Source organism: Hirundo rustica, chromosome 5 (genome assembly GCF_015227805.2).
Source record: "Hirundo rustica isolate bHirRus1 chromosome 5, bHirRus1.pri.v3, whole genome shotgun sequence".
Classification (NCBI taxonomy): Eukaryota; Metazoa; Chordata; class Aves; order Passeriformes; family Hirundinidae; genus Hirundo; species Hirundo rustica.
Genome location: NC_053454.1, coordinates 40,890,022 through 40,912,099, shown reverse-complemented (window position 1 = coordinate 40,912,099; position 22,078 = coordinate 40,890,022). Strand labels below are relative to the sequence as shown.

Genomic DNA, 22,078 nt, shown 5'->3' with positions numbered 1-22,078 from the left:
GTGAGCATCCAGTGGTGAAACAGCTGCATCTAAAGTCATTACCCGTGGCAGTTAATGATTCTGAGGGATGATACCGTGCTCTTGCATCTTGCTGAAGGGTTACCATGATGCCAGGAGGGCCATGCATGGTTGAGGGCTCTCCTTATCCATCCTGTAGGGATTGGGAGCGCCCCTGCTACCAAGGCTGAGGAGGTGAAAGCAGCGGGAGGCAGGTGTCTGTGTCCTCAGGGTGTGTGGTGAAAGGAGTTTTGCTGAATCTTGCCGGTTTTCCTATGCTGTGTTAAATGCAGTCACCCAAAAAAAAAAAAAAAAAAGGCACTGCTTCTAACTAAACTCTATTTTTTTTTTCAGTCTTTTTTTTGTAAGCTGCCATTCCAGGGGTCTGGCCATTGTTTTTCCCGATATTCACAGATAATGTGGTGAATACTGAAGTGTTTCTATTGGCTGATTTGTGAAGGTGTGGTCAAAAGGAGAAACATCAATAGGTGTTTTGTTTTTTAGTTTGCAAACTTCATCAATTGTTGAAAGCAGCTTTATGGAGAAACTGATTTTCACACTTGTGGAAGCTGGTACCTTTTTTGTACTTGAATTACTTGTTTCTCTACACTTGTTCAGACAGCATAGCTTCAGACAAAACTGTGGACTAACCTAGAGAAGATCACAAATGATGGACTTTTTTAATGCGCAGAAGTCTGGCCTCTGTTTTGTAGAACACAGAATTACTTCTCTGTGCTTGTTCAGTTGGTTTGGTGTATTGCAGCAGGCAGCCTCTGGCTTGCTGGCAGAACCCAGCTTGCAGGAATGCTAACTCCTGGCAGGTTCTCAGTCCTGAGTGAAGGACAGGGATTTAAAATCGTGTATGGCTACAGCTCCTCCCAGTGGCAGGTCCTTCTCTGCTTCTGCTTACTCTTGTGGTAGTCCCGAGAAACACGACCCCACAGCATTTCTGCAGAGGTGGGAAGGGGTCTTTCTGTGTCTGACAGGTAGGATCTATGATAAGGAATGGGCTGAGTATTTGTAACAGCCTGGTGGACAGAAAAACTGCCAGAAACAGAGTTGTGGTCCCCCAAGCAGCATCACTTCATGCTGTCTCAGTGGAGGATTTAGAAACGGTGTGTCTCCTGAAAGGACAGAACTGCTGCTGTTGTTTTACACATGAAATCACCTTCATTTTTCCTGCAGAAAACATGAGATTCGTATTCTATGCACATAGTTAAACTCTCATCATCTGGAATCATGATTGCTGCAGTGTCCTTTTATCAGGCCTTTACAAATGCAGTTCTGCTCTTGCTGTATCAATCTCAGACTATTGCTGCATGCTGAATTTTATTCTTGTACAGCAAGCCATTTCAAAAGTGGGAGCATTTGGGCAGTGCTTCCAGGAGGCAGATAGCATGACTGTTTGCAAAAACTGTGTTGGACTCTGTGCCGGTCCATAATGAAATATTTTCTGTGCTGTTTTTGTATACTTAAAACCTCTGTGTGTTCCCACAATGTGAATATATAACACTTTATTCTTAAAAACTAGACAGGATTTTTGAAAATGAGTTACTCACTAGACTCCATTCCAGTTCTAATTGCACAGGCATTTACATTTATTGAATTTTGTTTCAGTTCTGCATACGTCTCTTACATCTTTAATTGGCAAGCTTTTGTATACATCAACAGACTTGCACTGTGAAGTGCAGGCTTTTCACCAGGTCCTCGGAGGTTTTCAGGATTTGACTGGCCAAAATCCTGAGCAACTTGATCTGAATTCAGTATTGAACCATCATTTAAATAGAAGGTTAGATTAGAGACCTCCTGAGAATCCCTTAAGTCTAAACTAATCTTTTTTCTTTTTCTGAGGAGGTTGAAAACTTGGCTCTCTAGTCAGTAGTAGGGGCCAGAGCTTCAGTGCTGAAGGACTAACACAACGGAGAGTCAAAGAGGAGCAAATCAGCTGTTATCAGTGTAACTGAGCACCAAGCAAATATATCAGAAATATCTTGTTTCCCTGTCTCTCCACTTTGGGTGGAGTGCTGAGGTGTGCTTCAGTTCACCTACACAGCTGCAGAAGGAAAAGCCTGGCCCGGAGTGTGTACCTAGTGGCCTCATCTCTATGTGGATGCCTGTCTTCACTTCCAAAAAATACTGCTTATACATTTAATGAATTCTTATGGCTTTTCCCTCTTTTGGCAGTCAACTGTAAATCATTAAAATATTGAGTACAGTTCATTTGGTAAGATTTTAAAAGGTCTGTCAGTCTTCTGTTGTAAAAACAAGTGCTGAGTTTTTTATTAGAAAGTTGAGACTGAAATTTTTGCTAATTAGATGGTATTGACTATTGTCATTGGAAAGGCTCAATTTTGATTATTAGGAGATGGAACAGAAGAACACTGGGGTGACAGAGTAGACTGTAAAAAAAATTGCTAAGGATTTCTGCCACCCTTTTCTTTATACAGGCAAAAATCAAACGTCTTTCTGTATTGTGGTATACGTATGTTAATGTATAGCTCTACAGTGTGGTACAGTTGACACACCACCACCATCACCCCTCCCCCCCAGTCCTCCTTTCAGTTTCATGGAGTTGTAAGGCGATTTTTTTTCATGGTGCCATAAGACGATTTAGATTAGAAGGGGCTTTGGAGGTCATCTAGTCCAGACCCCCACTCAAAGCCAGGACCAGCTTAGATAAAGTTGCTCGGCGTTGCTATCCAGGATAAGTTTTTAATATCTCCGAAGACAGGCATTCCATAGCTTCTCTAGAAAGCCTGCTTCAATATTTGCCTGTGATGTCAGACTTCTTTTCATAGTCAGAATTTCTGTTCTTGAAACTTGCATTTGTAGCCTTTGTCCTATCACTATCTGTCTCCAAGAAGAGTCTACCAGAGAGGCTCTCTGCAGGGTAGATTGCCAGTTACGCAGAGTAAAAATATCTTTGTTACTTTTCTATGACAGTAAAAGGCCCATAACACATGAAGGTACCTGAAAATATTTCTAGTCTATTCATTTTAAGACATGAAAATTAATACATAGGACCTAGAAGCTTATAAATTTGAGCAATGGTACAGTATAAGAAGCTTTGTCTGGTATACATTAGTGTAGGAAGATGCTTGTCTTCGCAGGAGTTGTAGTTTCAGAAGGAAAGTTATTTGGAATTTTTGAAGAAGGAAACTTATTTGGAATTCTTGATATCTGGAGAGAAATTTGTCTTCAGTGAAGCCAAGGGTGGAGTAGGGTGGAATTATAAGAGGGTAAATACTCTGTTCTCTCCACTGTTAAAACTAGTCCTTCGTATTTTAGGATCCATGTAAGTTCTTATTTGGTCTGTGCTACCTAATATGAAGCAGGTGGGTTGCCCAAACCTTGAATTTTGGTCCCACAGGAGATCTAAGCTGTGGGAGGGAGCACAGACTCCCCCCATCCTTTCCTTCAACTGCCAGCCAGCAGTGACTAGAGTGGCAAAGCTCTTAGCTGCCTTCCTGGAGGACCCCAGAATCATTAGCCCTTGGAAGTTAATGAATGAGCGTTTTAGAGGGAGCTGCTCGTGATGAGTTTGGCCAAGGGCCACACTCACTGTTAGGAATACCATCCCCTTCTTGCAGCCTCTGTGCTTTCATCTGCCCATCAAGCCTGATCCTTGTTTGGACCTTTTGTGTGCTGATGTTATTTGGTTTGTGAATTGTGTTCATTGTTAACTTTGTCAGCAGTAATACTTAGCAGTGAAAGTAACTTAAAACAATGCTTTAATTGTTTTCAAAAGAGTTTTCATAAAAATCAATTTTTGAAGATTTGACATGTTTAATTAAAACAGTGAAGTTGCCCAGCAAAATTGCCAGTTGTTTCTGGTTTAACTTGACAAGTAGCTTTCTTCTACAAATTTAATGACTTAATACTCTTATTTTTTCTTCACTCAGTATTCTCAGTGAAAAAGTAATTTTTTTTGTTTTATTTTTAAAAATAGACAATAGACTCTTCTGGGACAGGTTTTTTGTTGATGATTAAGTAGTTGTAGTAAGTCCTGTTGTGTGGTGGGGTGTGTTGTGGTGTTGTTTTTTTTTTTTTTTTTTTTTTTTTTTTTTCTGTTTTTGTGTTTTGTGTGGGTTTTTTTTCCTTCATCCTCTTTGGCACTCCATTTAAAAAAATATTTTTATCTTTTTGTGTAATGTTTTCTATTGTTCAAATCTTGAACTAGATGTATTTTGGATAATTAAATGAAACTGTACTTTCACGAAACTATTACGCACAGAAAGATCTGAACGTTTTTTAGCAAATTAATTAGATACCAATTGCAAATAGAATTTAGGGTTGTTCTTTAATTTAACACTTCAAACAACACAAATTAGTAACTTCGTGTACTTTTTTCCTTTTTTCTTTGGGAACGTACAAGTACGTTTCGGGGGGGGGGGGGTCTTCATGCATATTACTCCACTTTGTTCCAGAGCTGTGCATCATGCAAAATATTCTTCAACTGTCGAAGTCTTTTTGCGAGAGAACGCTGCAGCTAATGATTTAAAATGATAGCCAGCCCTTTGTTTTTAATGCTTGTGAAGAAAGTGCTGCTGCTTCTAGTCTTTTTCCTCCTTTGGGAGGATGACTTGGCTCCAGTGAGATAAAACTGAGGAGCATCTGTCACTGCCCCAACACAAAACAACCTGGCTGTTTCGATGGTTGCCACTGCTGTCTGCAGGGGTGGCAGAAGGAGAACTTTTTCAGGGTAGTTCGAGGACTAAGCTCGTCCTGTCGGAATGGTCTTAATTGAGTGAGAGAGTTAATGATACAGCACAACGCCTCTGTGTTGTGGACCGAGCTGCTTATGAAGCAGTTCTTCAACTGCTGCACCTTACAGCCAGGCATTTTCAAGGTAAACAAGCACCATTTTAGTGTGGGTCAGAAAGCCGCTTTTACAATTCAGTTTCAGTTGCGCACAATATATGAGTATTTAATAACGTACTTGCAGTTGTCTCTGTAACTGAAGTTGTGAAGTATATGCTGATTTGCCTGCCACTGGAGGATGATGAAATATTTAGCTGAATATAAACTTCAATAGAAAATTATTCTTGTGGGAAAAATTTAAGGGAAATGCTTCATTAAATTTATGTGAACTTTTGAACCTTAGGAAATGCTAAAATAAAAAAAACCAACTTGCAATTAAAAACTGGGAGGAGGATGGTTTGACATAGTTACGGGCATTGTTTGTACCTAGAGGTGATTATACAATGTTTTCTGCTCCTCAGTGCCACAGTATTTTGGCTGATGGGTTCAATATGTGAGTGATTTACATTGCGCACAAATCGCAAACTTCGCATTAAATATTTGAATAGAAAAGCTAGTGGCTAGGAATATAAACTCTGTGGGAAGCTGAGAAAATATACCTTTCATATTCCATGGAAAGTGCCTAAAAATTTCAGCTTATCTGACATGCTGAAAGGATTCTGCTATTTAGCTAGGGAGGCTAATATTCAGTGTCTTTCATCACAGAATCCTGGAATGGTTTGCATTGGAAGAGGCTTTAAAATTATCTAGTTCTGACTTCTCCCACTATGGATAAGAAACCTTCCACTCAACCAGGTTGTTCCAAGCATCATCCAGCCTCACCTTCACCACTTCCAGGGATGGGGCATCTGCAGCTTCTCTGGGCAGCCTGTGCCAGTGCCTCGCAACACTTACAGTAAAGAATTTTTCCTAATATCTAATGTTAATATATTCTTTTTCAGTTTAGAACTAGTCTTCCTTGTCTTGTCTCTGCATGCCCTCATAAAAAATACCTGTCCAGCTTTCTTGTAGGTGCCCTTTAGGGAAGGATGCAATAAGGCCTCCTTAGAGCCCTCATTTTTTCCAGGCTAAACAACTTCAGCTCTTTTAGCCTGTCCTGATAGGAGAGGTGTTTCAGCCCTCTGATCATTTGGGATTTCTGCTCACCCTGTTCTAATAGGTCCACAATTCTGTTAAGCTGGAGACCCCAGAGATGCATGCAGCACTGCAGGTCGTGCAAGAGCATAGGTGCAGAGTCCCCTTCCTTGTGCTGCAGCCCACCCATGCTGCTTCTGATGCAGCCTAGTATGCAGTTGGTTTTCTGGGCTGCCAAGTGCATGTTGACAAGTTATGTTGAGCTTCTCCTCAACTAACACCCCCAAGTCTTTCTTCTCAGGGCTGCCCTCAATCTTTTCTTTGCCCAGCCTGTATTGCTGCTCAGGGTTGACTTCACCCAGGTGCAGGACCTTGCGCTTGGCGTTGTTGAACTTCATGAGGTTCAGATGGCCCCACCTCTCAGCCCTGTCTGGATCCCTCTGTAGTGGCAATGTGTTGACCACAGCACCCAGGTTGGTGTTGTCAGTGAGCTTGCTGAGGGAGCGCTCAGTCCCACTGTCCCAGTCACCAACAAAGCTGTTAAACAGCCCTGGTCCCAATTCCAGCCCCTAAAGTACGTCACTCATCACTGGTCTACGCTTAGATGCTGAGCCATTGGCCGCAATGCTTTGAGTGCGACCATCCAGACGATTCCTTAGCCACTGAGCAGTCCACCTGTCAAATCAATGTTTCTCCCGTTTTGAGACAAGGTTGTTATGCTTTGCACCTGTCCCTGCCCTCCCTTTAATCCTGACCCACATAAGCTCTTGATCAACTCCTCATCCATCCACAGGCAGACCTCCATGCACTCCAGCTGAACACTAACATAGAGGGCAACACCCCTTCTTGTCTACCCTGCCTGTCCTTCCTAAAGAGTCTGTATCCTTCCATTCCAATGCTTCAGTCATAGGAGCCATCCCACCACATCTGCATGGTGCCGGTAAGATCACAGGTAACTCGTTTTGTTTATTCCCCATGCTACCTGTGTTTGCATAGAGGCATTTCAGTTGGGCTCATGATGGAGCCAACTTACTGGCTGAAGTGGCTGGAATTGCCTTGTGGTGCCTGTCAGGTGCTCTCTGACTGGCCTGTGATCCCACTCCAGGCTCTGGGCTTCTTTTGCTGGCGCTGACATCAAACTGGTATGAGGGGGATAAATTGAAGTTCCATCACTGTTGATTTTAAAGCCCTTTTCCTTGACTTGGTGAGGCTATGACTGAGGACACACTTGCCCTTCTCTGACAGATAGTCCATATCAGCCCCTGGTAGAACTGGGTTTCTCAAGGCAAGTCCCACGATCCAGGTAGCTGAGGCTCTGGCAGTGGTACCAGTCTTGGAACTATTTTGTTATTTCTCAGATTCAACTGACCCTTTCAAGTCTATTTGACTGGGAGGATTGATTTTAAAAATCAACCTGTGCTCCAGAGTTCCTTACTGTCACTCTCAGGGCTCTATCATCCTTTATACTCCTCACATGCTCCCAGTTGTATCACTGGTGTCCATGTGAAACATCAGCAGACAATAATATTTGCGCGTTTTGGCTAAGTCATTCCTAACTAATGAAATATAGAAGTTTAATGTTTTTGTGAAACTGAAATACTGAAGATACATCCATTAGAAGGCTCCAAGAAAACATGTGAGAGAACTTTTCCTGGTCTCTTGTTGATTTCTGTTTTAGTCACTGAGAAATGCAATGTTTGTGCCCAGATTGTACCTAATTTTTCTCATGCCAGTTTGAAAGCTTAGTGCCTAAGAGTTTTGGGATTACTTGAAATTTTTCTCTTGTGGAATGCGTGAGACACAGGGTGTACTGGTTGTCTTGAGAAGTGGATGCAGCAAATCTTAACAGCATTGCAGCTGTGATAGGATAGAAGAGTGAGAGTAAAACCAGGCTTCTTGTGCATTGAGGGGCAGGAGAGGAAAGAAGAGTAAATATCCCTTATTATACCAGTTAACAAAAAGGGAGGTGAATGAATTCATAGGTGTAAGTGGAAAATGGTAAATTGGTTACACTGATTAATTAACTAACACATTTAATTTACTTGAAGTTGATTTTGTTAGGCTATGGCGTACAAAAGAACCAGCATGAGCAAACTGTGACTTCACCTTGACTGTGTCCTTAAGCACTCTATTTACAGTGCTACAACAAATGAAATGAAATGAGGTTTGTTTTGAATGGCCACTACACAAATGAATGACAATTGACTCTTTTTATGTACTAAAAGGTCTTCGTGTCCTGTTCACCTTCTCACCTACTGCCAGCTAACTGAAAGAGGAAAAAAGTGAATCCCCAAAAGATGAAAAACAAACAAAGCAATAAAACATCAGCTGGTCTAACAAGATCCAGTGCTATCCTGTAGCATGTTTAAGAAACTGAACTGGGAATGGGTTGCCTGGGATGCATTGTACTATGTGTATCCCAGCACTGTGTCTTGATCTTGCTTTAGGGAGAAAGTAGTTCTTGAAGTTTGAAAACCAATTAGTCACATATTCTAGAGATGACTTGTAAAGTGGATATTCTGGGACCAAAGATTTTCAGAGCCATAGAGGAATTGAATACCTCAGCTTAATTATGAGAATACAAACTGTTAAAAGACTGTTAAATCAGATGTGAATTTTGCAGGATTCTTGTGTTTCTGGTTTCAGTTAATAATTTTAAGTTATTAAACCTTTCATGACTTTGTATGGCTTGCTTCATCTGCTCTAGCTGCCTACTGCTAAGTGGTTGCAGGAATGCTTATATGTAAAACTAGGCTCCCAATATGTGCACAGGGGACCTCTCTACTTAATTGGTCTTTCACATCTTGATATTAATTAAATCTTGTTAAAATACAAGAAAATAAAGAGCCTTAAAACCAAAGAACCGGTAGTAATTTAGAAGTAAAATCCGATTTTGGTAATATGGAATGAAGTCTGTTTAGGATGTTACATTGGTGGTTGATCATTCTGTATCACTGGGGTGCTTGTTCTCAGTCAGTTCTCTTCTTCCCCTGTGATGGTGGGTCCAGTTGCTGCTCTCATGCAATGGTAACTGTGGACAGTTAAATGCCTGGAGTGCTTTAAGTAGCACATCAAATCACATTCAGCTCAAGCTTCCTCTGAGCAGGGTTTGGAATGTTTGTTGCTGCGACTTCACAGTTTTTGAGTTTTCTTTTCCCTGGCAAGCTGTCTGCAGCACCTCAAACCCCTTAACAACTATTTCTTCTATACTTTGGTCACAGGAAAAGGAAGAAAAGCTACAGCCAGTGTTAGCTGTCTTTTTCTTGTCTTGCCTTCAAGGAGTATTGTATCTTTCCTTTTCTATCAGCTCTTTAATAATATAGTAAGTAAATAACTTAGTCTTTATCTTCCTTACTTTACTCAAGTGCCCTAAGTGCAGTAAGTATTAGTCCAGTTTTATTGACAAGGAAGTGAGGAACAGAGCAACAACTTATTTCATCAGTGTGGTATATGACATCCATGGATTTAGTTGTGCTTGATTTCTTGTGGTAACCTACTATTTCAAACAACAATATTTCCAACCACCTCCCATGGCTGTATTCTACCCTCCATGTCACCATCCCCCTCTGTATTGTGTGATGAAGTCATGTGTGGCATAACACACTGATCCAGACTGGGCATCTCATGAAGCGTGGCCTTTTTTTTTTTTTTTTTTTCCTTCTCTGTTTTTTTACCCAAATCCAAATTTTCTTATTTTTCTCTGTCTAACTAAATGAACAATTATACCTCTGTATTCCCCTCTGTATGGGAGGGAGAGGTATTTGAAACAAGGAATCAATGACTGTGTAACCTGGCATAAGCAACAATGCTTTTAAGATTGAAACTAGTGTTAGGCTACAGTTTTTGAGCACTTTAAAGTAGGCAGTGATACTGAAATAAATTCTGCTGATCAGCTTCTGACTTTTGACCTCTAGAAGTTTTGGAGCATCTGTGCAGCGATCTAGATTTCAGAACTGTTGCAGAATAAAATTAATTATCTCAATAACATCTAAAGTGCTTGTGCAATCTACACAGATTCTTGTGCCAGCACGAGGCCAAGGGTGGCATGGGGATGGAAACACTTGAGAGGGAAATGAAGTATGTTTTTGAAGCTAGTGTAAGTGGTTCTGCTGCCACTACCTGTCAGACTGCAGCAGCCTCAGGTGAACTTCCCTGCCATGAGCACTGACACTGGACTGCTCTAGTTCAGTAAAATTCAAGATGTGACTGTAGTGGAAGTTAATGCCCCTTGTGCTGGTGTGTGTTTAGCTACTGTCATTAGGGATGGAGATTTCTTCAGTTTTGTGTTCTGGCACACACTTAAGCCTTGTACTGAAGCATCTGTGCTGCTGTTGTTGCTTGTGTTGTCTAGGATAAGCTCATGCATGATAATACCTTGATTTTTCTTTGTAGAAAATAGCATGGCATACAGAGGTAGGGAGAAGCTAATTGTCCTTTTTCTTGTGTCCTGTGAATAAATTGATAAATAGATTTGATAATTTAGGAAAGATTAAGTACTTCCTCAGACCTTTCATGAATCACTCTCTGCTTTTGGCAGATGAAAGCAGTAGAAGGTATATTAAGAGATTCAGTATATAGCAGTCATGAATATGGAATGTCCTCATAGGTTGTTCCTTGCTACTCAACCCCAGTTAAAGAAAGGGTATGCTATGTATTTTTGTGAAAAAATTCTGCACTGCATCTAAATGTATGCAGATTTGTTTGTTAGGAGGAGGCTGAAGAAAGAGTGTAATTTCTGTTTATCTTAAGTTAGATTGTACTTTGTATTTTTATCTAATTCACTTTGGAGATGAAGTTAATTTAGTTAATTTTGTTAAAATATGGAATATCCTCTAAGAAGTAGTGTTTGCAAAATGCCCACTTTCTCTGACTGATAGCTTTCTATTTACCTTAACTTTCTTTTTAGCTAGAGGACACAATTCCCCTTCTAGGATTACCAGATCTCATGTGAAAAAAGTGAACAGGCAAAGTACTTTTTTCCCCTCTTGCATCAACATCTGTTAATGTTTTCTGCTGTTACATGCAGCCCACTTCTCCTATTGAGAAAGCTGACAAGGGCATAGAACATAATTGTGTTGTGATGAACATGAATCTAAAGTAAAAGTAGTTTTTTAAACTTTCTTAACTGCTGGTGTTGAGCTAGCACTTTCCCATGTGACTCGCTCATACCGATTGTATTAAGTGTAGCTATGGGTAAAGCTGTGCAGACAGATTTGGACCACGACTTCCAAAGGGTTAAGGAAAATGCAGCTGGCAGTGAGTAAGGACTTCAGACAGAGTATTGCAAAAGGAAGTATTTCTAGTAAATATTTTGCCTTACTGTAAGCCTGCAGGTGGGGCTAGAGTTGAGAAATGGGGGAAAAGATATCTGTTGTTTAATAATGGTTATGTTAATGTTGTTAGCTTCTATTTGAAGTAGCCAGTCTTCTCTGAGTTTATGTTTCAAGCAAAATAAAGGCAAATCTGCTAGTTTCATGCAGTCTGAAGATGATAAAGAATTAGAAAAGCTCCATTGTTTGGGTTCTTGATTAAGCATGAGATAGTGGAAACAGCGATCTTTGTAAGAAGGCTCTTGTCATTCTCTCTTGAACTTTGAAATTGACTTGTAAGGTTTTCCTATTTGAAGTATTCCTATTGGTTAACCAAAAAGTGTGTTATCTTTCACCCCAACATGGATAATTTCCATCTCTCTTGCTTTTGCTTGTTTTGGTATTTTTAAAAAATGGTGCTGAAAAACTGAGTTTCGTAAAGCTAATCTCTATCTGCAGCTCTGTGATGACCTAGATTATGAATGAGAGTAAGTTGCATTTTTAGAAGAATCTGTTCATTCTGAGTATTGCTTGAAATTACAGTGAACAATAAGAATTGCAGGTCTTGCTTTATTGTGTGACTTGACGTGATAATTTCTGTATCAAATGGTTGTCTATTTTGCCACTGATCACTTCTTGGGGTTTGCCTGTTCTTCCTAGAAGTACACCTTGCTGGATGATGTATTTTTTCCAGTAACAGGGAAGGAGTGTGGTCACACCTTCCTTGTCACTTAGCATGACCCAGCTGTGAAGAGGCAGTGGGATCAGTCTGCCGATATTCTGTAAACATCACGCTTTTGTGACACATACAATTATGTCCCTGTTTCTTCTCATCCCTCCCCTTTTGCCCCAGGGAAACAAGGGGACCAGGGGTCGGATGCAAAGTCTGAGCGGTGTTACTTTTGGCAAAGCTACATGAGGGGTTTGAAAACCATTTAAGATTCATATTTCAGCCTCACCAGGCCAGCAGCATTCTCTTCCAATGGTGTAGCAGGAGTTGCCTGGTTGTTATGTTGTGCTGTTTGAGGAAAACTTACCATCCTGACAGAGGTGACAGTGTGTCTGTATTGAGAAGGCGGTTGTCCTTGTCCTTGTTTCCATCAGTAGGAGTGGAAATGGATGGCTCTGAAATTTGCAGTCAGATGGCAAGCTACTTGCTTCCTCTTGATATTTATTGCAGGCTAAGGTTTAGTAGCAGCATCCCTCTTTTCCATAAGATGTCAGTTTTCTTCTACAGCATTGTGGGATTTTGTTTCACTGCCATTGCTTGAAAAGGGGTAACTCTCATAAGTAAGTGACCTTAAAAATGAAGTACTAAGCATAAATTGATAGTGTTTCCTTCTTAAATAAGCAGCTAGCCTGAAACAAGAGCTCTGAAGGAAAGAAACCTTCAGTGCTTGCCCTGAGGACCTCTGAGGAAAATATTAACTATTTCAACACTGGGTTGTAATCTCTAAGTCAGATAAATGCTTATTGCAAACTTTCCCAAAACTCTAAAGGAGGAAAATAACCATCAGTTAAAAACAGGCACACAGGGATATGTTCAACAATATCTAATACTTATGATCTAACATTTTCAGTATACTGAATATGTGCAGGTAGTACATGCTAGTATGAATTTATTCTTTACTTGAAGCATTGCTGAGTTTTTGTATTCAATTAGTTGATAATCTCGAGCTTTTGCTGGTGCTGTGTAGAAAACTGTCTTTTACATGTAGATTTTATGGAAGCGGTAAGAAGAGAAGGGGAAAGTAGAGACTACTCCAGTAAAGCTGTAAGTCTGTTCCTGGAGGAGAGGAACTGCTCCTGTTCAGATGTCCTTGTATTTAGCTGTAAGAGCTCCATACCTAATTGGGTTTGAGGAGTTGCTGCTGCCTGTGTTCATGACTCAAGTGTAGGCTTCCTGTCTAATGCCAGGAACCACATGTCTATCAGCAACACCACTCAAGCTAAGTGATTATAGCTCCCAAGCCAAATTATGAATTCTGTTGTTCTTAAGCCCACTAGAAAAGGCATTCAGAAATCTGCCACTGGATCATCTCCTGCTCTCTCAGGAGACATCCTCACAAGCCCTGCTCTGATTGCTCTCATTAGACTGTACTCACTGGTGAGCTAAACCTTTTATTATCTCACATAGCTGGAAGGTGATAGAAAGGAGTTCCTCCTGTTTTAGCAGGTGCTGGGAATTGTTAAAGGGGTGTGACTTTTTCACTTAGATGGTCACACCAGATGAAAATGTAAATATAATTCCTCTGGAAAAGCAAAGTTAGGGAAGTTAGCTGGGGAGGAAAGACCAGGAGCTGGAGGAATCACTCAGTCACAGTCAAAGAAATATTGGTGATGTTGTGGGTTTTGTTTTGGTTCTGGGTTTTGCGTTTTTCTCGTTTCCTTCCTTGCCTGCAATAAAGGCAACTGAACACATGGAATGAGAAAGAAGATTTTGTTATAAAACTTGTCATCAACAAAGGTGGTCAGGTGTGAGATGGGGGCCTGATGAGGTGCAGCCAGTGTTAGTCCTGCATAAGCTTGCACAAATTGCGATTTTGGAACAAAGAGTTGTCTTTTTCAACACTTTTATTGTTTTGGGGTTTTTTTTGGTGATTCCTCTTGAGCAAGAGGAGAAGGAATGAGCCTGAGTTTGATAATCCATTCATCTCTCCCCACCCCAAAAAGAAGGAAGGGGCCTTGAGAAAAGCTGGTGAAATCTGAAAACCACCACTTCTGTTACATTGTGTCTTGGGTAAAATTGGACATCCTTCTTATCTTTCTTACAACTGCTTTGAAATTTGCCTGTAGCAGGGACAGTGTGCTCATCTATTGTGATGGTGTTTTTTAAATTTCTGTTCTATTATCTCTGACATGAGAACTCAAACACGCAAGATCATTTTCATATCTTTAAGTTGCAATCTTGAGAACTTGGCAGATCATGTAATCTTTAAAGTAATTTGCTACTTCTTCCAATGTAGGATTTCAAAGTTTTTATTACCAGGAGCAGACCTTCAATTAGAAGCTATTTTATCTTTTACCTATATACCAATTGTACTGGTGTATGAAAGGACTTTTAGTTCTTTTATACGTACCAATAAAGCAGCTTTTGGATTATGAAAAAAAAAATATAGCTTAGGTTGAGTTTACAGAGCTACAAGTTCTTCTGTTATCTTAATTAGATTTGTCAAACTTCATTCAGATTGCTGTCATCTCCCTTTCAAGAAGCCTACATTCTGATCTTGTGGTAATTTTTTGCTGTGCACAAACAAATATATTCTGACTGTATTGAAAGCTACGTATGTCTTGAAAACAGCTTTTTAAAATTTATTTTTAGGCAACAATTTGAGCATAGCTTTGAGAAGATCCATTCATTTGAAAGAAGCATACAGTCAACTCTTTTCTTGGCCAGGTATTGAAAAGGGGGTTGCTATGCCTGTTGGATTTATTTTCCAAGGCAATGGGACTTTCAGCAGACAGAACAAGGAAGCTGGCCATGTTGTGTGGCAAGCTCCAGGGTCTCTGGTGCTTACAAACATCTTTTGGAGAGTTGCCTTAAAACTCATTCAGCTGTCGTGAAAAGTATCTTCCATCCAACTAAACCTACTGAAGTTTTAGCTTGTCTTGCATTCTTTTGCTTTTTTCTAAATATGTAACAAATAAATATGTTGGCTTTTATCAGTTTGAGCATCTGACTGTGTATCAGGTGTGTTGTGTGTTGAGAAATTTGCAGTAAGTTTAGACACTTAAACTTTACAATGACTTGCATATAGCATAGTGATTTTTATCCTAATTGTTTATTACTAAACACAGTCTACTTTCCCCCAGTTCAAAGTTGTATTTGTTTGATTACTTGGTCACTAACTATATTTCATAATTTATGTATTGTTTCTATATGTATATCTGTTCTGCACTTTTTTTTAGTTGGTGCTTACACTTTTCATAGTGTACTGTCTTTTCCACTCTGTGTCCAAGTAATATTTCATCAGTGCTTAAGAGCATGTCTGGCTGCTCGCCTATTGAGATTTTGCATACAGGAGAGCAAGGCCTTAGCTTAACATAAAATCTTGTCTCCTTTGCATTTTTTTTTTTTTTTTTTAAAGAGAAACAGTCTGCTTCTCTTCATCTCTCTTGTGGTGAAGATTATTGCAAGAAAGATTTGTTAGCAGGAAAAATGTTTCTTTAAAACCATAAACAACCCTGCTCTGTTTTGAAGTTTGGATTTGACCAAGTTTGTGGAAGTCATGAGAGCTAAGATAATGATGAAAATTGCTGGTATTCTGAAAGGTAACCACAGTTGTGAGGATGTTGTGTTTATGACTCATAAATTGTCCTGTCAGTGAGTATTGTGGATAACATGATACATTTACTAGTAACTTCAGTTAGAAACAGGGCTGTAAGAAAAACTTTCATAGCAAGCAATTTTAATTTCAGGTGAAACATAGGGAATAAAGTTTTTTTGAAAGTTTTTTTGATCAGGCACAAGAAAGATGAAATAAGATATAGTGTTAACACAAATTTAAAATCAAATTTAAGGAAATCCATATTCATGTTTTAAGTGGCACTGCGGGATGTTTTTGGTGAGGGGGAAAAAGGTTTGTTCTTCCATTAATTTTGTCACTATGAGTAGAACTTCAATTCTGCTGTCCATAGGTAAATCTCCCCCCCCCACCTCCAGTAAAATTACTTTAATATTGTTAAAAACATTAATTTATGTTGCAGATACTTCTTCTATGAAGCCGTGGCTGTCAGTCACTGGCTCTATCTGCATGCACCAGAGGATCAATAGTACATTAAGGGAGCTGACTTGAGGAGGGGAAGGATTCATAAATAATGAATAGCAGGCTGCACTGCTGGCGCTTCGTCTCTACACTGAGTAATATAAATTCTAGTGAAGTACTCTTGTACTTCCTAACCCTATTAGGCTTGAAACCATTATCCCAAATATTGATGCTTTCCTTTAGTCTGTTTCTTGTTAAGAAGTATGTCTGTGTAATCCTTAACTACAAGCTGCCGAAGGAAAAGGCTAGTCTATATGTCAGAAATACAGGTACAGTAGGAACACTTGTGTGAGAACTGATCTGTAATCTACTGAGAGACCAGGATTTGAAGCAAGGGGACGTGGGGGCTGCTTTCAACATTTTCTTAGCCCTATAAACAATAGATGCTTCTGTAAAGAGATTTTTGCGGTATGCAGGACATGTGAAATGTTGAGCATTGGAGCATGATCCTTGCACTTTAAATCTGTGTATTAATTTTTTTTTTCCATTAGCTCTCTCTGCTTCCACATCCTGCACATTGCTGGCAAGCATGCATCAGCAATAAGACTTTCTTCAGTAATGTGTCTGAGATACCTCTGAAATGCGGCTGGTCAGAGCTATAGCTGCTGTTTTTGGAAGTTGGTTCCTTTCAAGGCATTTCAGTAATTTCACCAGATATTACTTTAAATGTTATATATAATGTGCTCTTTCGATGAATAGCCATGTAGAATCAGCACGGGAAGAGCAAAGTCCTTGGCAATGCCAGCTCAATTGCATCTGCAGATGAGGATTTAAAATTCTGTGCAGCAGACAGTACCTCCAGCAGGCGAGTAAAAGGTTACTGCATTATTTTGCTTGTTTGCATCTGTAGTCTTTATCTATGGAAGGGGTTTTTTTAACCATTCAATTTGTTGTGCATGCTTGTGTATCGATACTACTGGAAATCGATTTAATAGGGACATAAATATAAAAAGGGCAGAACAAGGTGAAGGGAGGGACTCAGTTCAGCTTTAAAGCAAGGAAAGGGAGGGAGGAAGAGAGAGGGAATAAAGGGGAGGGGAGAGAGCAGGAGAGAAATTAAGGTTTCAATGCATTGTGAAAGCGAGAAGTTTTTTCAGCTGCTTTTTCATCACTTGTATTTTTCTTAACCTTTTGCTAAAAAGGATGCTATTGAATGAGCTCTGATAGCTCTATAAATGTAAGTGACAATTATTTCAAGTCAGATTATCCTGTAATCAGGTTAAGCAGTTGTGTTAATGTGAGACCTTCTAGTTTCAGGAATAGTATTGTATACCATACCATCTTAAACCTATTAAAATGAGCTTTTGACAATATTATTTGCTTTTTTTCCTATGAAAAGGCAAAAGTATATAGTTACTGCATCATTATCTCTTGTAAACAAGAAAATGTTTCCAGTAGTAAGTTATTTTGTGTGTTAAATTGAAGGCATATTCAATGTTGTATTTTGAGCAGAGTATACTTCTTTTTAGAGGTAAGAGACCTGTTTATGTCTTGCTGCTCATTTGAAGTAGCTCTGCATTTTTTGTTTTTCTCAGAGCAAAGACCTCCTTGAAGACTGTTAAAGCTGCTTGCACAATCTGCCTCTAACTTGCTTTAAGATTTGGTTGTGGTACCTTTGGATGTTCTACTACAAATCCTTTCATGCTTCTTTCTTCCTGGGTTCAAATTCATGTTGGCTTTTCCTGCTGTTGTTCTCACTCTCGTAGCTTTTTAGCAGCCATTCTTGTTTCAGGATCTGGTAGACGCGGATAGCATTTTTCTCACGCATTCTGACTTTCCAAGAAGACTTTTTCCCCGTTCCCCAGACGTTTCAGGTGGTCAGTGTGAGAGCGTGGCAGTCATTGCCCTGTGTAAGTGGCAGGTGCTTTTCCAGCAGAGGCGTTTCAGCAGGTTGGCGGCCCCAGAGGCGTGCAGGCAGGCTGGCACCTGCCGTGTGCCGTGGGTGAGCGCGTGGGGCTGCGCGGGGTGGGGCGCGCGCCTCTGGGCTGGCACAGCCTCCTCTGGCCACGGCCCAGGCTGGATAGGCTGCGCTGCTGGGGAGGGCAAAACAGACTGCGAGTGACAACAGCCAGCAGAGGAGTAGTCAGCAAGCAGTTGTGAGAGATTGCCATCCCTGAATTTGCTCCTCTTACCCAGCTGTCTTTTTGAAGCAGCTTACTTTGCAAAGAGGAGTAGAGGGAAAAACGCACCCTTTTTTTAAATCAGAGGTATTACTTGCTGATGAGACTGGCTGACTTTTTTTTGAGAAACGTTCTTCTTTTTTTTTTTTTTTTTTTCCCTTCCCCTTCCCTCTCTGTATAGCAGTCTTAATTTCAGCCAGGGAGCTGCAGAATGAGGCAGCTGGCCATTTTTGAGTGTTTATGGGACAGTACTGGTCCTAATTTCTTTAAGAATAAACTCATCTGATGAGCAAGTCAATGTGTGGCTGTGGCTGCAGCATTATTTCTTCTTTAATGAAGAGGCTGGGCTGTTCGACCTGCTGCTCCAATCTTCTATCTTGCAGTCATACATCAGAGCAGTTGCAGAGACTATCCATTGAATGTCTCAATCAGCCGAAGAAGGTAATTATATTCTTAATTTTAACTATACCGTGAAACGGATGCTGTATAATTTGGATTTACATGATAAAAAGACAGATTTTAGATCTTTTTGACAGTTTTCTTGACCTTGAGTAGCTATCCAATATCATTTTGCCATTATCAGGTTGTGCAGCAATAGAAATGTGCTGCAGTAATTGATTTTGTAATAGGATCAGGTGATTTACTGGATGCACTGACAACCACTTGCTTGCTTGTTCTGAAACGTGGAGGACTCTAATGGATGTTTTGATTGCAGCCTCGAGTTACTCTGGAACTGCTAGATGCTCAAAGATGTAACATCTCGTTTGTTGGCCTATCCCCTTTCCTGATGGTCACTTAGAATACATTAACACGTGTGCTTTATGCATTCCCCGAGAGTTTGGTCCATGCTAAGTGTACTCCAAGTTTGTGCCTAGAGGAGAGTATAGAAGAGTTCTTTTCGGGTTGCTATTAAATGTTGGGGTTTTTTTCTGTTAATATGTTATGGTTTGGAAGTAGAAATCTGTCTCTAATTAGAAAACAAACCAAACTGAACTAAACAAAACCCATTCCATATCAGAATATGGATTTTACTGTAGAAAAAGCCATTAGGAGCTGTGATCCAGTGAATTAAAGTGGGGAGCTTAATTGGATCTACTTTTGAATCAATCTGTTTTAGGCTGATGAAATGTTGTTAAACTCTTAAGAGCTTTTAAGATACATAGTACACCATTGCCCTGCAGATTAATTGGAGAGTAGTATGATGTGTGCTACTGTGATTATTGATAGTTTGTATCTAGTTCTTCTCACTTTCAAAAAAATTGTAAGTCTTTATCCATTATTGTGAAAGAATAAACATGCCCTTTTGAGTTCACTGCTATTTGCCATATCATATAATAACAAAAATTTAAATACAAAAAACCCCCCATTGAGGTATTAAATGGCTTTTCATTGTTTTGCCTGTTTTGGAGTGAAAAAAGGAAATCATTACATCAGGAAGTAAAAAAGTCTCACAGGGATGTTGAAGTAAGACAGTCAAACCATAACTTCGGTAGGCTAAAGTATAGGGGATGACACTTGCTTTGGCTGAAGGACATCAGTATGCAGTGTACATTTGGAGGCTGAATAACTAGGGTCAAACATGTAATAATTTCTTACCTGTTCATACATACAGTGATTTCAGTGGCCTGAAGTAGATCAAGGTGGCTGGATTAGAAATTGTTGAACCGGATTATAATTAAACCAAACTGGAGAGCTCCTTCAGCCGGTTCTCACTTGACAAAAAACACTGAGCAAGAAACATATCACTTAAACCAACTGATTTTTAATTTTGTTTTCCATTTATACCTCAATGAAGGTAACTAAAAGAAAATTAATCCAAATTAATCCTCACTCATTTATTTTATCAATTTATTTATAAGGAGAATATGCTACTATTCCCATGCTTGCTTCTGTTGTGTATGGCTTGACATTCATATTCTTCTTGGCCATTTGATCTGGGTTTGTATTTATGGGTTTTTTTTGTGTTTGTTTTGGTTTGGTTTTTTAACATTGTGAAATGAGCGTGACTCCCTTTGCAGAATTAGATTTCTGTGTCACCAGCTTACAGATGTAGTTCCTATCCTTACACACCCAGATTCCTATTTCTCCAGAAACAGTATGTTTTTTTCAGTCTCCAAGAACTGGTCATTGTGTTGGAGTAGCAGAATGGGCCCAAGCGTGGGTTTTTTTGAACCTGAAGAGAAGTAGGGTTCAAAGGTGTTGATGGTGTTAGGGGTAGTACTTCAATGAGCTTGGGTTGCAGGATCTACTTAGTGATTATTGAGTGCGGTGATTTGACTTTTAAAAAGGTGCATGTGAAGGCAACATTCTCAGAGTGTTTCAGCTATTTGTTTTAAATTGCCTTAATAGGCAATGGGAAACACAGCTATTAGTTTAAGAGAGAGATTAATTAAAAATCACTTCAATTTAAAGAAGTTTGCTTGATGAGAAAAATAAGCTTAAATAGATTGCTTTTACTTTGCTTTTATTTTTATACCTGTTTTTCAAGGTTACTTTATACTACATGGGAATTTTGCGTCCGTTATGTTGTGTATCATAGAAGTATTTGCAGGAAAATTGATGTGATCTGCTGTGTTTTGAATTCAAACATGATGATAAATAGCTAATGGATTGAGTTCTGAAGTTCAAGAGAAAAATCTTTGAGTGGTTGAAAAGAATTACATTTTTTTCAGCAAAGGTGGCAAATAAGCTTTTTGTGAATAATGTTTTATGTGCAAACTTGCACTTGAAAGCATACAACTGTGTGGATTTCTAACCAGGAGAGGGAAGAGAAAAGAGCTTTTCTGTGGAGAGTGATATGTTTTCTGAAGTAGCAGTGAATTAATATGTTCTGGAGGTACTGTTGCACTAGTGGAGCAGAAGGAGTAACAGAGCTAATGGAACAGTAGTTTCAGAAGTGTTGAAGTTGCGTTTAGCAGTTTGAGTTCAACTGGAGACTCACCAAAATGCCTCTGGTACGTGCTGGTGACCCTTGGGCAACGCAGTCCAAAGGTGTCCCTGCTCTTGGTCACCCACTGTCTCCCCTGTGTTGTTTCCCAGCTCCTACCCCACAGTTGCATCTGGGCTGGATGGGGCAGCTGGTCCTTATGTGCAACAGTAGTGTTATTTTAGGTCCTGGCACCTCCTGGTGCTCTGGTGTTTAAATAACAAAAGCTGGCACTTTGCCAGATTCAAAATGAGTGTTTCTGTCTTATTATTCAGCCAGAAGATATTTGTAGTGGTAGCGACTACACTAGCCCTGAGCTGGATTTTTCTAAAGAAATTGTCATGAAAATGAGTCTTTAAGCATGTGAAACATCAAGGTAAACATTATAGTAAAATGGTATACTAAAATCACAAAGAAACCATCTTTATCTTAAATGGTACATTCACTGTTGAAAATTAACTTTGGTAATTAGGTCACAACATTTGCCAAAATTGATTTAATTGTGCACATCATTTAGTGAGATGATTTTATAGACTTAAAATGTTGTATGTTTAAAGTGTCTCCCAAAGTGTCAGGAAAAGGAATCTTCCAACAAATTAGATGCCTTTATTGAAAAAAAAAACCCAAACCAACAACAACAAAGATTGAGGAATTAGATCAATTTTATAAAAAATTATGCTTCTCACTTTTTACCTGTTTTAACAAAACTCTTGGAATTGTTTCCCAGAGAAATACTTGACAAAATGAAGAATTTTCATTTTGTCAAGTATTCATTTCATTCATCCTGGAAGATTTTTCAGCAGTCTATATTTTCATTTGATTTTCCTGAAATGCATAGTACTAGGTTTTTGGTTGTGCATGTGCTGTTCTGCATAACCGTACCAGCTTCTGGGATCCAGACCTCTTACTGATTGGTAACAAGCATTCACAATAGAAGAAACCCCATACTTTTATTTACTGATCTTCTTCCAAAAATATAGTGAAAATGTGATGCTATTTTTGAATGCCTCTGTAGCTACAGACAAAAGATAATGATCTTCTAAACTGGTTTTCTTACTCTGCCTGACCTTCCAGATCAGTTGAGGGCTTCTGCATCTGATTTCTTAATGAGGAATTGATTAATAT

The 22,078-nt window shown here is 39.5% G+C and overlaps 1 protein-coding gene across 3 annotated transcripts in view; it reads left to right on the top strand.

Moving 5' to 3' along the window:
• Positions 1-22,078, top strand: part of FBXW7 (F-box and WD repeat domain containing 7) — a 176,446-nt gene that overhangs the window by 25,585 nt on the left and 128,783 nt on the right. Inside the window, exon 1 of one of the 3 annotated variants that reach the window (XM_040064421.2) lies at positions 16,619-16,723. The exons of 1 other annotated variant lie outside the window; for it this stretch is intronic. The gene's annotated coding sequence lies outside the window, so the exon portion shown is untranslated. Of the gene's footprint in view, positions 1-16,618; positions 16,724-18,373; positions 18,469-22,078 lie in introns of those variants that run through there. One more of the 3 variants, XM_040064418.2, reaches the window with a different exon arrangement.